Source organism: Bufo gargarizans, chromosome 1, assembly GCF_014858855.1.
Source record: "Bufo gargarizans isolate SCDJY-AF-19 chromosome 1, ASM1485885v1, whole genome shotgun sequence".
In the NCBI taxonomy this organism is placed as follows: domain Eukaryota; kingdom Metazoa; phylum Chordata; class Amphibia; order Anura; family Bufonidae; genus Bufo; species Bufo gargarizans.
Window position 1 is genome coordinate 160,889,266 of NC_058080.1, and position 13,710 is coordinate 160,902,975.

A 13,710-nucleotide genomic window follows, 5' to 3' on the forward strand; every position below is an offset into this window, starting at 1 on the left:
ATGACTCAGTGTCTCCAAACCACAGACTCCTCAGCTCCTCTGTCATGGAGGATAATCCACCACCTGAACATGCTGGCTGGGTTTTTTACATTCCAGCCAAAACCCGGCCTGGAACCGTGGGGAACAGCCACCCACCCTGCTCTTTGGCTGCTCCCAATAAGAACCGGCCCGGATTGGCTTTACAGCCATTCTAACAGTTGAAGTGTCAGATTGCACTACAGACCTGACACTTCAGGAAAAAACCCGGTTCTTACCTCACCGAGGCCAGGAACCTCGGTGACACGTATCTTCCGTCAAAGACGGCTCCTTGTTCCTTCTTACAAGTCCCACAACATGGACAGTGACATACCAGATGTATTATTCGAATTTGCAATCTCCATTATTTTTTTTAAATGCAAAATATCGAAAATATAATTTTGGCGCACGCACATGCGCAAATGCACTATACAGTACCCAAATGCACTATAAAGAAAGTATATAGGTATATAACACCCTGCTTCAATCAGTTTTTTGGGGGGATGACTGGTATATCACACCAGTAGAAATTATTTGTTCCAATAACGCTTGTCCCTCTATATACCTGCAGTATCGCAGCAGAACCGCACACAACTGCCGCACAATACAAATGCACTATAATATACTTTCTAACATAGAAAGTAGATTATAACATTGTACAAGGAAGGCAATCCATTAGAATATACATGAAGATAAAACGTAACCTTTATTAATGTTACTAAGAGGGTCCATTCACATGTCCGTAAGTGTTTTGCGGATCAGCAAAACACGGACAGCGGCAATGTGCATTCCGCAATTTGCGGACCGCATATCGCCGGCACTATAATAGAAAATGCCTAATCTTGTCTGCAATTGCTGACAAGAATAGGACATGTTAATTTTTTTGCAGAAACGGAAGCACAGATGCACAGATGCGCATATGCGGATCCGCATATGCGGATGCGGACAGCATATTCTGGCCCCATTGAAAATTAATGGGTCTGCACCCGTTCCGCAAAATTGCGGAACGGATGCGGACCCATTTTGCGGACGTGTGAATGGAAAAGATATCCCTCAAAATGAAAATAAATAAAATTTAAGCAAAAAGCATAGATGTGGTAGGCAATAACAAGAACCCGGCGGCACTAAATCAGAAACCATATGTCCTACCACAATCCGGGGGGTTCCAGTGCACATCCATGAATCCAGGAGGGAAAACAAAAAAAATCCATCCCTGGCCTAGATGATGATGTGCAACTTTTGTAAAGCTGCTTACTGACGGATAAACTGCTACCGTCAAACCACATTAATTACAGTCTTAAAGGGCCGATCATAAACCTGACTTGGCTAAAACGGACTTTAGCCATATGTGAAAGTGGAGTGAGCTGTCAGTCATGATAAATCTGGCCCTGTGTGTTTTTGACTCATTATAAAAGTATATTATAAGTATATCACACCCCTCTGTGTATCACACATATCGATAGCACACCTATACCAGTCCTTAAAAGGACTTTTGTGGCCCTATTAGCTAGTGTTTGGTGTCCCTAACAGCCTGTCCCTGCTCCACACAGCAACCTCTCCCTACACTGGGAAAACACTGAATGTAAAATGGCGGCCAGATCGGGTTTATTTATAAGGTAGGGGGGTGTGTCCATGTGCTGAAATGTCTCAATTGGCTGTCCTGTACCACCTGATGGATGTGTCATGGGTCAAAGTTCTTCACAATGTAAAAGAATATGGCGGGTGCGAATATCTCCATATGTTCGCATATTGTGTCAGTGAAAACGGATCCGCTCCTATTGACTTACATTGTAAGTCAGGACGGATCCGTTTGGCTCCGCTTCGCCAGGCGGACACCAAAACGCTTCAAGCAGCTTTTTGGTGTCCGCCTCCAGAGTGGAATGGAGCCAAACTGATGCATTCTGAACGGATCCTCATCCATTCAGAATGCATTGGGGCTGAACTGATCCGTTTTGGACTGCTTGTGAGATCCCTGAAACGGATTTCACAAACGGAATTCAAAACGCCAGTGTGAAAGTAGCCTTAGATACACAACTCAGCAGACAGTATCAAACACAATAGGCTTAGACACACGACTCTGCAGACAGTATCACACATGGTAGGATTAGATACACAGCTGAGCAGACAGTGTCACACATGGTAGGTTAAGATACACAGCTCAGCAGACCATATCACACATGGTAGTATTAGATACACAGCTCAGCAGACAGTATCACACATGGTAGGATTAGCTATGCAGTTTAGCAGGCAGTATCACACATGATAGGATTAGATACACAGCTCTGCAGACAGTATCACACAGGATAGGATTAGATACTCAGCTCTGCAGACAGTATCACACAGGATTTTAAATGTCATGCAAAAATTGCAGTATATACTGATACCCAATGTGTCTGAATTGTATTATGAGCATTTGTAATATTTAATAGGACTGTTAAAAGTATATAATAATCTCTGCATAATACTGTGGTTGGTGTGTGTTATTTTAAATATAATAACTATAATACTTGACTAGCACTGTATACTGAAGCCAAGTGTATCTAAATCATCGTATACCGCATATAGAATAGTAATGAACAATAGCACAGGTCAAAATATATGGTAATCTTCGCACAGTAAAATAAAAAGAGCATCTATTTTTCATATATGTTAAATGTAAGACAAAGACCTGATGTGAAACCAGCCAAATTTCACAGTTGTTATTCCATTACCAGGTCTTTACCTTAAGTTCAGCTATTTAGCTAGTAACACAAAGCGCCACCTGCTGTCTGAACGTTGTATAGCTAGTAACACAAAGCGCCACCTGCTGTCTGAACGTTTAATAGCTAGTAACACAAAGCGCCACCTGCTGTCTGAACGTTGTATAGCTAGTAACACAAAGCGCCACCTGCTGTCTTAACGTTGTATAGCTAGTAACACAAAGCGCCACCTGCTGTCTGAACGTTGTGTAGCTAGTAACACAAAGCGCCACCTGCTGTCTGAACGTTTAATAGCTAGTAACACAAAGCGCCACCTGCTGTCTGAACGTTGTATAGCTAGTAACACAAAGCGCCACCTGCTGTCTTAACGTTGTATAGCTAGTAACACAAAGCGCCACCTGCTGTCTGAACGTTTAATAGCTAGTAACACAAAGCGCCACCTGCTGTCTGAACGTTGTATAGCTAGTAACACAAAGCGCCACCTGCTGTCTGAACGTTGTATAGCTAGTAACACAAAGCGCCACCTGCTGTCTGAACGTTGTATAGCTAGTAACACAAAGCGCCACCTGCTGTCTGAACGTTGTATAGCTAGTAACACAAAGCGCCGCCTGCTGTCTGAACGTTGTATAGCTAGTAACACAAAGCGCCACCTGCTGTCTGAACGTTGTATAGCTAGTAACACAAAGCGCCACCTGCTGTCTGAACGTTGTATAGCTAGTAACACAAAGCGCCGCCTGCTGTCTGAACGTTGTATAGCTAGTAACACAAAGCGCCACCTGCTGTCTGAACGTTGTATAGCTAGTAACACAAAGCGCCACCTGCTGTCTGAACGTTGTATAGCTAGTAACACAAAGCGCCGCCTGCTGTCTGAACGTTGTATAGCTAGTAACACAAAGCGCCACCTGCTGTCTGAACGTTGTATAGCTAGTAACACAAAGCGCCACCTGCTGTCTGAACGTTGTATAGCTAGTAACACAAAGCGCCGCCTGCTGTCTGAACGTTGTATAGCTAGTAACACAAAGCGCCACCTGCTGTCTGAACGTTGTATAGCTAGTAACACAAAGCGCCACCTGCTGTCTGAACGTTGTATAGCTAGTAACACAAAGCGCCACCTGCTGTCTGAACGTTGTATAGCTAGTAACACAAAGCGCCACCTGCTGTCTGAACGTTGTATAGCTAGTAACACAAAGCGCCACCTGCTGTCTGAACGTTGTATAGCTAGTAACACAAAGCGCCGCCTGCTGTCTGACCGTTGTATTGCAATTTATCCAATTTAGGCTACTTTCACACTGGCATTTTGGTTTTGTTCAGGGCTCTCACAAGCGGTCCAAAATGGATCAGTTTTGCCCTTAAAGGGAGCCTGTCACCTCTACTATGCTACCCTCACTTAGCGTTTCTAAATGTTCATTGTGTTACCCTAAACATATAAATTACACTTAATTTCATTTGCAGATGAATTCAATAAGTATTAGGCATTTTTCTACTTCCCGACTTTTATGCAAATTAACATAAAAGAGTCATATCTTACTTGTGTGACCAGAGAAGAGTCATATTTTCAAGCTCTGACTCATCTCAGGTTAATTTGCATATGTATCAAATCGTTGTTTTAACACAATAAAAGCACACAGAGCTATGGGGACTGGATATTGCGGATGTGCTAGCGGCCATCTAGCAGCCCATGTCCTCAGCTCTATACCCAAAATCCAGGTGACGGGTTCCCTTTAAAGCATTCTAAATGGATAAGGATCCTCTCAGAATGCATCAGTTTGGCTCAGTTTGGCTCAATTCCGCCTCCATTACGCTTTGGCGGAAACCAAAAAGCTCTATTGACTTTCAATGGTGTTCAAGACGGAACCGTTTTGGCTATGTTACAGATAATACAAATGGATCCGTTCTGAACGGATACATGCAGTTGTATTATTTGTATTATCTGAACGGATGTGTTTGTGCAGATCCATGACGGATCCGCACCAAACGTGAGTGTGAAAGTAGCCTTAGATATAAGGCCATTTCGTGACACACATCTCAGGACATGTTGAGATAAGTGATTAGTTAAGCGTGGACACATCTGTACTGGTGTTCTCTCCCGATTGGTCGTCCCATGTACTTCATGCGAGAAAGGTTCTTCAGAAGCTGAGGGACTGTAATTTGTTCACTAAGTTGATTAAATGCGAGCTTGGAGTTAGAGAACTCTCTTTTCTGGGCTACATTATTATCCCAGAATTTTTGCGTGGATCCGAGTAAGGTGTGTGCCATTGTGGAGTGGGCCAGGCTGACTTCTCTTAAAGCCCTTCAACGGTTCCTGGGCTTTGCAATTTATTATCTGAAATTTATTAAGAATTTCTCAGTCATTGCCAAACCATTGACGGATTTAACCAGGAAGGGGGGTCCTGAGGCTGTGTCTGCCTTTGAAACTCTAGGCACCTGTGCTTGTGCAGCCTGATGTCACACAACCTTTTGTGGTTGAGGTAGACGCCTCTGAGATAGGTATTGGGGCTGTTCTATCTCAGGGGCCGTCCTCCCTGACTAACCTAAAAACCATGTGCTTTCTTTTCCCGAAAGTTCTCTCCTGCAGAGAAAAACTACGATATCGGTAACCGTGAGTGGTTGGCTATCAAATGGGCTTTTGAGGAGTGGCAGCATTTCCTAGAAGGTATTCAAAACGCCCTAATAGAGACCTTTGGGATATCAATACAAAAAGTCAACGGTCATAGGACCAAAAAATCCCTTTAGGGGTCTCCACTGAATACTGTAAAGTGAAATTGTCTCTTTATTTCATTATTTAAAACATACGGTGTCAGGGGGACTGGAGCTCAGGCACCAATGAACAATACAATCTCTATAAGGCCAAAAATGACAATAGAAAGGCAGAATACCCCAGTGACAGCATCATCATCCCTAACACATATAGGTGTGAACACCACCATCATGACAGTGCAACAGAATATGGGCCCCTATAGTCCCCCTTTTTTTAGGATAGAGCAATGTCCAACTAAGGGACAGGGACAAATGGGGCTACAATGCAAAATAGATTTAATTGGCGATGAAAGAGGTCACCAATGGCTGAAATTACATGTGGCCCCAGGGAACCTAGGGTTCCCCTATATGAGAGTTGATAATGTAGATCAATTATCGGAAATGTCGGATACGACCCAAGTTATTAATCTGGCAGCACTGTCCTTAACAGAGGCACAAATTACACTTTTTTAAAAAGAGGCCTCATATTCACACCAGTACCACATTTTGACAAGTTTAGTTGGGTGAAGGATATTAATTTATTTGCACGGAAATTAGCACTGCACAAACAATTTGCCAGTATGTCATCTGATACGGGTAAATGGACACCACCATTTTCACAGTAAAAAAATATTGAGACCTTCGTAGAACTGGTTTCTCAGGATATTGACAAATTAGAAGCTAAAACTGACATTTTTCTGGAAAATCTGACAAATGAGGAATATGTTGCTCTTGAGGAACTAAGGTCAAATAAGAACATAGTCATCAAATCGAGTGTGTCAAGGAACCATGAACCAGACGTACAACAAGAGATAAGTGGAAATAAGAGGGCTTTATTGAAAATCAGCTGTAAGGCAAAAGTCCAAACGGATGGCTAAACCGAAGCAGGGTCTTGCGAAGCCAGAGGTCAGGAACCAGGAGGGTAATCAGACGAAGCCAGGATCAGGAACCAGCAGGGTAGTCAGACGAAGCCTGGATCAGGAACCAGCAGGGTAGTCAGACGAAGCCAGGATCAGGAACCAGAAGCAGCAGCAGTCTTAGAAGCATGTGAACACAGGAGGACCAAGCAAGGAACTGAAGCCACAGACCTCCTATATATATGAGCTAGGCATCCAGCTCCTCCCAGTGGGAAGGAGAAGCCGCAGGGTGGGAGGCTACAAGAAACCCAGAAACCAAGATGGCCGCCAGCACATGTCAAACGAAGGAGAACAGCAAGAAGGTAAGACCATGACAGTACCTCCCCCTCAAGGGCCCCTCCTCCGCGGAGTAAAGAACGGTTTCTGAGGGAAGCGTGCGTGGAAGGCTCGGAGCAAGGCAGGAGCATGGACATCTGCGGAGGGAACCCAGGAACGCTCCTCTGGACCATAACCACGCCAATGGACCAAAAACTGCACCCGACCGCGGACCAGGCGTGAGTCCAGGATATTGCTCACCTCATACTCCTCACGATTGCCCACTTGGACCGGACGAGGCCGAGGAACCGAGGAAGTGAAACGATTACACACCAGTGGCTTCAACAGGGAGACATGAAACACGTTGGAGATCCGCATGCCAGGAGGAAGCGCAAGGGCATAGGCTACCGGGTTTACCCTGCGAAGCACTCGGAAGGGACCAACAAAGCGAGGCGCCAGCTTGGGAGTGGGCACTCGAAGGTTGAGGTTGCGGGTGGACAACCATACGCGGTCTCCGACCTGGTAGGAAGGAGCGGGCGCTCGTCTGCGATCAGCCTGGAGTCTCTGGCGCTGCGCAGAGACCTCAAGGGACCTCTGGATCTGTACCCAAGAAGCACGTAGGACGGAAAGGTGATCCTCCACAGCCGGAATATCCTGGGGAGAGAATACCTCCGGTAACACGGCAGGTTGGAACCCATAATTGGCCATGAAGGGAGACGTCCCAGAGGAAGAGTTCACCGCCGTGTTCCTGGCAAACTCAGCCCAAGGCAGGAGGTCAACCCAATTGTCTTGGTGATCGGAGACATAGCAACGAAGGAATTGCTCCAAGGCCTGATTGGATCGTTCTGCGGCCCCATTGGACTGAGGGTGGTAGGCCGAGGAGAAAGAGAGATGAATCCCCAACTGGGAGCAAAAGGAGCGCCAGAACCTGGACACAAACTGACTCCCCCGATCCGACACAATCTCCTTGGGCAAACCGTGCAACCGGAAGACCTCCCTGGCAAAAATCGTGGCCAACTCTTGTGCAGAGGGTAACTTCTTGAGAGGAACACAGTGGCACATTTTGGAAAACCGATCCACAATCATGAGAATGACCGTATGGCCTCGGGATGCAGGGAGGTCCACAATGAAATCCATCCCCAGGTGTGACCATGGACGCTCCCCGGTGGCTATGGGTTGCAAAAGGCCCAACGGACGGTGCCGAGGGGACTTACTCTGGGCACAAACGGAGCATGCCGCTACATATGCGGCGATGTCGGAACGTAGAGAAGGCCACCAGAACAGACGTGAAACAGCCCAGGACAGCTGATTCTTTCCAGGATGCCCCGCGGCCTTGGAGTTATGGTAGGTTCGCAACAACCGAGTGCGCAACTCCTCAGGCACAAAACATCTGCCGTTGGGTCTCCCAGAGGGAGCACCAGATTGAGCCGCCAAAATCTGCTCACCCAGGGGAGAGGTCAGGCTGGTGCGAATGGCGGCCAGGATCTGATTCGGAGGTATGACCGAAGTCGGAATCGACTCCTCCCCGGACAGCTCGGAGTACTGCCGTGATAAGGCATCCGCTCTGATGTTCTTGGAACCGGGTAGGTAGGAGACCACGTAATTAAAACGTGACAAGAACAGAGCCCATCTGGCCTGACGTGGTGTCAATCTCTTGGCCTCAGAGAGGTAGGTCAGATTCTTGTGGTCCGTCAGGATGAGAACCGGAACCACCGAGCCCTCGAGCAAGTGCCTCCATTCTTTAAGGGCCTGCACGATGGCCAATAACTCCCTGTCACCAATCTGATAGTTGCACTCCGCGGAAGACAGTTTCCGGGAGTAAAACCCACAAGGAAGCAGAGGACCCTCTGGTGTTCTACGCTGAGACAGAAGGGCGCCTACTCCCGTCTCAGACGCGTCCACCTCGAGGACAAAAGGCAACCCAGGGTTGGGATGCGACAGAATCGGAGCCGACACAAAGGCGGACTTTAGAGCCTCAAAAGCTCGGATGGCCTCGAGCGGCCAGACCTGGGGATTACTGCCCTTCCTGGTCAGATCCGTGAGAGGCTTGGCTAGCATGGAAAAGTCCCTGATGAACTTCCGATAATAATTGGCGAAGCCCAAAAAGCGCTGCAGGGCACGAAGACCACTGGGCTGGGGCCACTGTAAGACAGCCGAAACCTTCTCAGGATCCATGGAGAACCCCTCAGCGGAAATGATGTAACCTAAGAAGGTTACCTGGGATCGGTGAAATTCGCATTTCTCAAGCTTACCGAACAGCTTGTTCTCTCGTAACCGTTGCAACACTCGTCTGACATCCAGAATGTGGGCCTCCATGGATTCAGAATATACCAAGATGTCATCCAAATAGACCACCACACACTGCTGCAACAGGTCACGGAAAACATCGTTGATGAATTCCTGGAAGACTGCGGGCGCATTGCACAACCCAAAGGGCATAACCAAGGATTCATAATGACCGGTCCTGGTGTTAAACGCGGTCTTCCACTCATCGCCCGCCTTGATCCTTACCAGGTTATATGCCGCCCTCAGGTCGAGTTTGGTAAAGACCGTGGCCCCTTTGAGGCGATCGAACAGCTCGGAAATCAAGGGTATCGGGTAAGCGTTCTTGATCGTGATGCGATTGAGACCCCTGTAATCGATGCAAGGCCTCAACTCACCGCCCTTCTTTTTCACAAAGAAAAATCCAGCCCCTGCCGGGGACGAGGATTTGCGAATGTGTCCGCGTGAAAGCGCCTCCCTCACGTACTCCTCCATGGCCTCATTCTCCGCTACCGACAGTGGATAGACTTTGCCACGAGGAGGAACGGCACCAGATTGTAACTCTATGGCACAATCGTATGGGCGGTGCGGAGGTAGGGCAACCGCACGCACCTTATCGAATACATCCCGGTACTCCTCGTATTCAGGAGGCAACAGAGAGTCCGAGGAAGTACACAGCAACTTGACAGACCCATGGATGCAACTAGCCCCACACTGCGGTGACCACGAGAGGATCTCGGCCGATCTCCAATCGAAAGTCGGATTATGCTTCTGGAGCCAGGGGTACCCCAAGACCACCGAGTAGTGTGGAGACGAAATAACCTGGAGACAGACCGACTCTCTGTGAACGGCACCAATGGCCATCCCCACTGGAAGGGTCTCATGAGTCACGTGTGGCGGCAGAAGGGGTCTGCCGTCTATCGCCTCAAGAGCCAGTGGGGAACCTCGAGGCTGCAGAGGAATGGAATTGGCGGCAGCGAACACACTATCAATGAACAAACCACCAGCACCAGAGTCCACCAACGCCTGGGTCGTCACCGAGCCCCCGACCCAGGAGAGGACAACAGTAATCAGTGGTTTGTCAACACGGGAAACCGGGGACGAGGAGACTCCACCCAAGATCTGCCCCCGACAGGATCTCAGGTGCGAGCGTTTCCCGGACGGTTCGGGCATGCCAACCGAAAATGCCCACCGAGACCACAGTACATGCATCGGCCCTCGCGTCTCCGGAGTGCCCTCTCCCCCTCGGACAGGCGAGCAAACCCCAGCTGCATGGGTTCACCCCCAGACAAGTCATCCCCAGGAGGCGTGGGAGGAGAGGGAGGCACGGGTGGGACAGCAAACGTAGGCGCCAATCTGTTAGGAAGACCTCCGCAGGCTCTCCTTAAAGGAAGGTCTCTCCCTGAGTCTGGTGTCAATCAAAATCAGGAAAGAAATAAGAGACTCGAGCTCCACTGGTAGGTCCTTAGCTGCAACCTCATCCTTCAAGGCATCCGAGAGACCATGAGAGAAAGCAGCGACCAGAGCCTCATTATTCCAGCCCACCTCTGCTGCCAGGGTACGAAACTCAATGGCGTATTCAGCTACGGATCGTGAACCCTGTCTGATGGACATAAGGAGCTTCGCAGCAGAGGCAGCACGAGCCGGCACATCGAATACCTTCCGAAGAGAAGCAACAAAACCGGAAAACTCGGCAACCACCGGATTGTTGTTCTCCCATAAAGGGACTGGCCCAGGCCAAGGCCTTGTCCGAGAGCAGCGAGATCAAGAAGCCCACCTTTGATCTCTCAGTAGGAAAGGCATGTGGCAGCAACTCGAAATAAATGCCCACCTGGTTAAGGAAACCTCGGCACTGAGTTGGCTCTCCCCCAAAGCGCTGTGGAAGGGGGGCAGAACCGGTCATACCCCGAAACACTGCAGGCGCAGCAACAGGTGTCGGGGTAGACTCTGGCGCAAAAACCGGAGCGGCAGTAGGAGTGGGCCCAGGAGCGACAACCGACCCATCGGCAACGGGAGCTAAATGAGCCGTGCGTTCAAGCAGGGTTTGCAACGCCACAGCGAACCGATCCAACAGGTGATCCTGCTGATCAAGTCTGGCAACCAGCGTAGGTAGCGAGGATGGCCCTGTACCGTCAGAATTCATGGCTTGGTCCTAATGTCAAGGAACCATGAACCAGACGTACAATAAGAGATAAGTGGAAATAAGAGGGCTTTATTGAAAATCAGCTGTAAGGCAAAAGTCCAAACGGATGGCTAAACCGAAGCAGGGTCTTGCGAAGCCAGAGGTCAGGAACCAGGAGGGTAATCAGACGAAGCCAGGATCAGGAACCAGCAGGGTAGTCAGACGAAGCCTGGATCAGGAACCAGCAGGGTAGTCAGACGAAGCCAGGATCAGGAACCAGAAGCAGCAGCAGTCTTAGAAGCATGTGAACACAGGAGGACCAAGCAAGGAACTGAAGCCACAGACCTCCTATATATATGAGCTAGGCATCCAGCTCCTCCCAGTGGGAAGGAGAAGCCGCCGGGTGGGAGGCTACAAGAAACCCAGAAACCAAGATGGCCGCCAGCACATGTCAAACGAAGGAGAACGGCAAGAAGGTAAGACCATGACAGAGTGATAAGGAAGGGAACATCGTTATCCAAGACAGAATGGAATATGACCAGATGGTCAATAGGTTATTGATGGATAAAGAAATATATGAGATTCTAAAAGAGAATCCCACAAATAGATACCTCAATGAATGACATCTAATTCTAAAGACAGGGAGGGAGAAATGCTTGATATCCAAAGAAGAATTTGAATTCCTGTATAACAAAAATCCCACTATTGCGACATTCTATGCACTCCCAAAGGTGCATAAGAAAAAGATCCCAATACCGGGACGTCCAATAGTGTCAGGGAATGATGCTTTGACGCAACTGGCTAGTGAATACGTGGATGCTGTGCTGAGACCATTTGTAACATCACTACCGTCTTACATCAAGGACACCACTGATGTTCTCACTAAAATTAGCGGTATAACACTATCTGCATCCACGTTTCTAGCCAGTTTAGATGTCGAGGCTTTATACAGTAATATTGGACATGAGATTGGCATCAAGGCAATTAAATATTTATTGGACACTAAGAGCACATGTTTTCAAGAACATAATGATTTTGTGCTAAGTTTGTTGAGATTCATACTCACTCATAACTATTTCCTTTGAACGGTACCTTTTACCATCAAATGAAAGGTACCGCTATGGGGATACCCTGTGCACCGACTTTTGATAATTTGTTTTTTGGGTGGTGGGAGGACCAAATACTATTTTCGGACACCTATGCACATTTCACAAGTTCACATTTTATTTTGGGGAAGGTTTATTGACGATGTGTTGTTATTTTGGGATGGTGACAAACAAGAGTTTATAGAATTTGTGGACCAATTAAACACCAATGATGTAGGTATGCATTTTACCTGGGAGATCCATCCAAACATCATTTGTTTCCTGGATTTAACAATCAAGAAAGATGCAAATGGGCAGATTTTAACTGAGATTTTTCACAAGCCAACGTTGACAAACAGCCTCCTCCATTGGACAAGCTGGCATCTGACACCATTGAAAAATGGGATACAGGTTGGTCAATATTTAAGGGCTAGAAGAAATTGTACAACAGAGGAAGCCTTTAAAAAGGAGTCGGATGAATTATACAAATGTTTTCGAGCAAGAGGTTACCCGCGAAAACCTCTCAAAAAAGCATTCAATCGAGCAAAGAATCAAAAAAGAGAGGAGCTTTTATCTCAAAAAAAGAGAATTAATTCCATGCAGGATACAAAAAAGATAAGATGTATTGGTAAGTATGATCACAATCATTTACAGATAATGAACATCCTTAAAAAACACTGGAAGATACTTACCGGTGACCGAGAATTGAGTACAGTCATATCACCATATCCCAGTGTGACCTACAGAAGAGGACAAAATCTTAGGGATAAATTGGTTCACAGTTTTCTCCCTGCAATGCAAAAAACAAAAACAAAAGAAACCTGGTTAAAATCAAATATTGTTGGATCATTCCCATGTGGTAACTGCACACTGTGCAAATACGTACCCAAAGTCAAGAAGTTCAGAAATCCGGTGGATGGGCGAGAATACACGATAAGTGAGTTCTTCAACTGTCGGAGTAGTGGGATTATATATGGGGCATCATGCTCCTGCCCTAAATTATATGTAGGGATAACAATACAAGAACTTAGGAGGAGAATATCAGGACACATTAGTGCCATCAATACAGAAAAAGATACTTCACTGTATAGACATATCACATATGCCCACAACAGTAATTTGGACATCTTAAAATTCTGGGGTTTGACCAAAATTTAATTGGGCCCCAGAGGTGGAAACCTGGATCAAAAGTTGCTTCAGGAAGAGGCAAGATTGATCCATAGGTTACAGACCCTCAGCCCCAATGGCCTAAATGAAGGATTTTCCTATACTGCCTTCATTTAACATTTAACATAGTAAAAATAATGCCAAGTAATTTATTAGGAATACTGCCAAGAGTCAGGCAGGTATGGAATGATGTGCCTAATTGATTGCATGTCATAGGATCACTAGGTAAAATATGGCCTTTTATACCTACACACCCATTGTGTTTTAGTGCCCTTAAGTAACAATGTGACTACATCCTATAGGATGACTGTGGTCTGCATATATTTCACATTATATTGACCATGAAATAACAGCATTACTGCACCGTATAAAAATGATTACGGGTCACATGTAGTCCACATAATGCTGGCCATTAACTGAGGCTTCGTTTGGCCAAATAGATCCTGGTATAA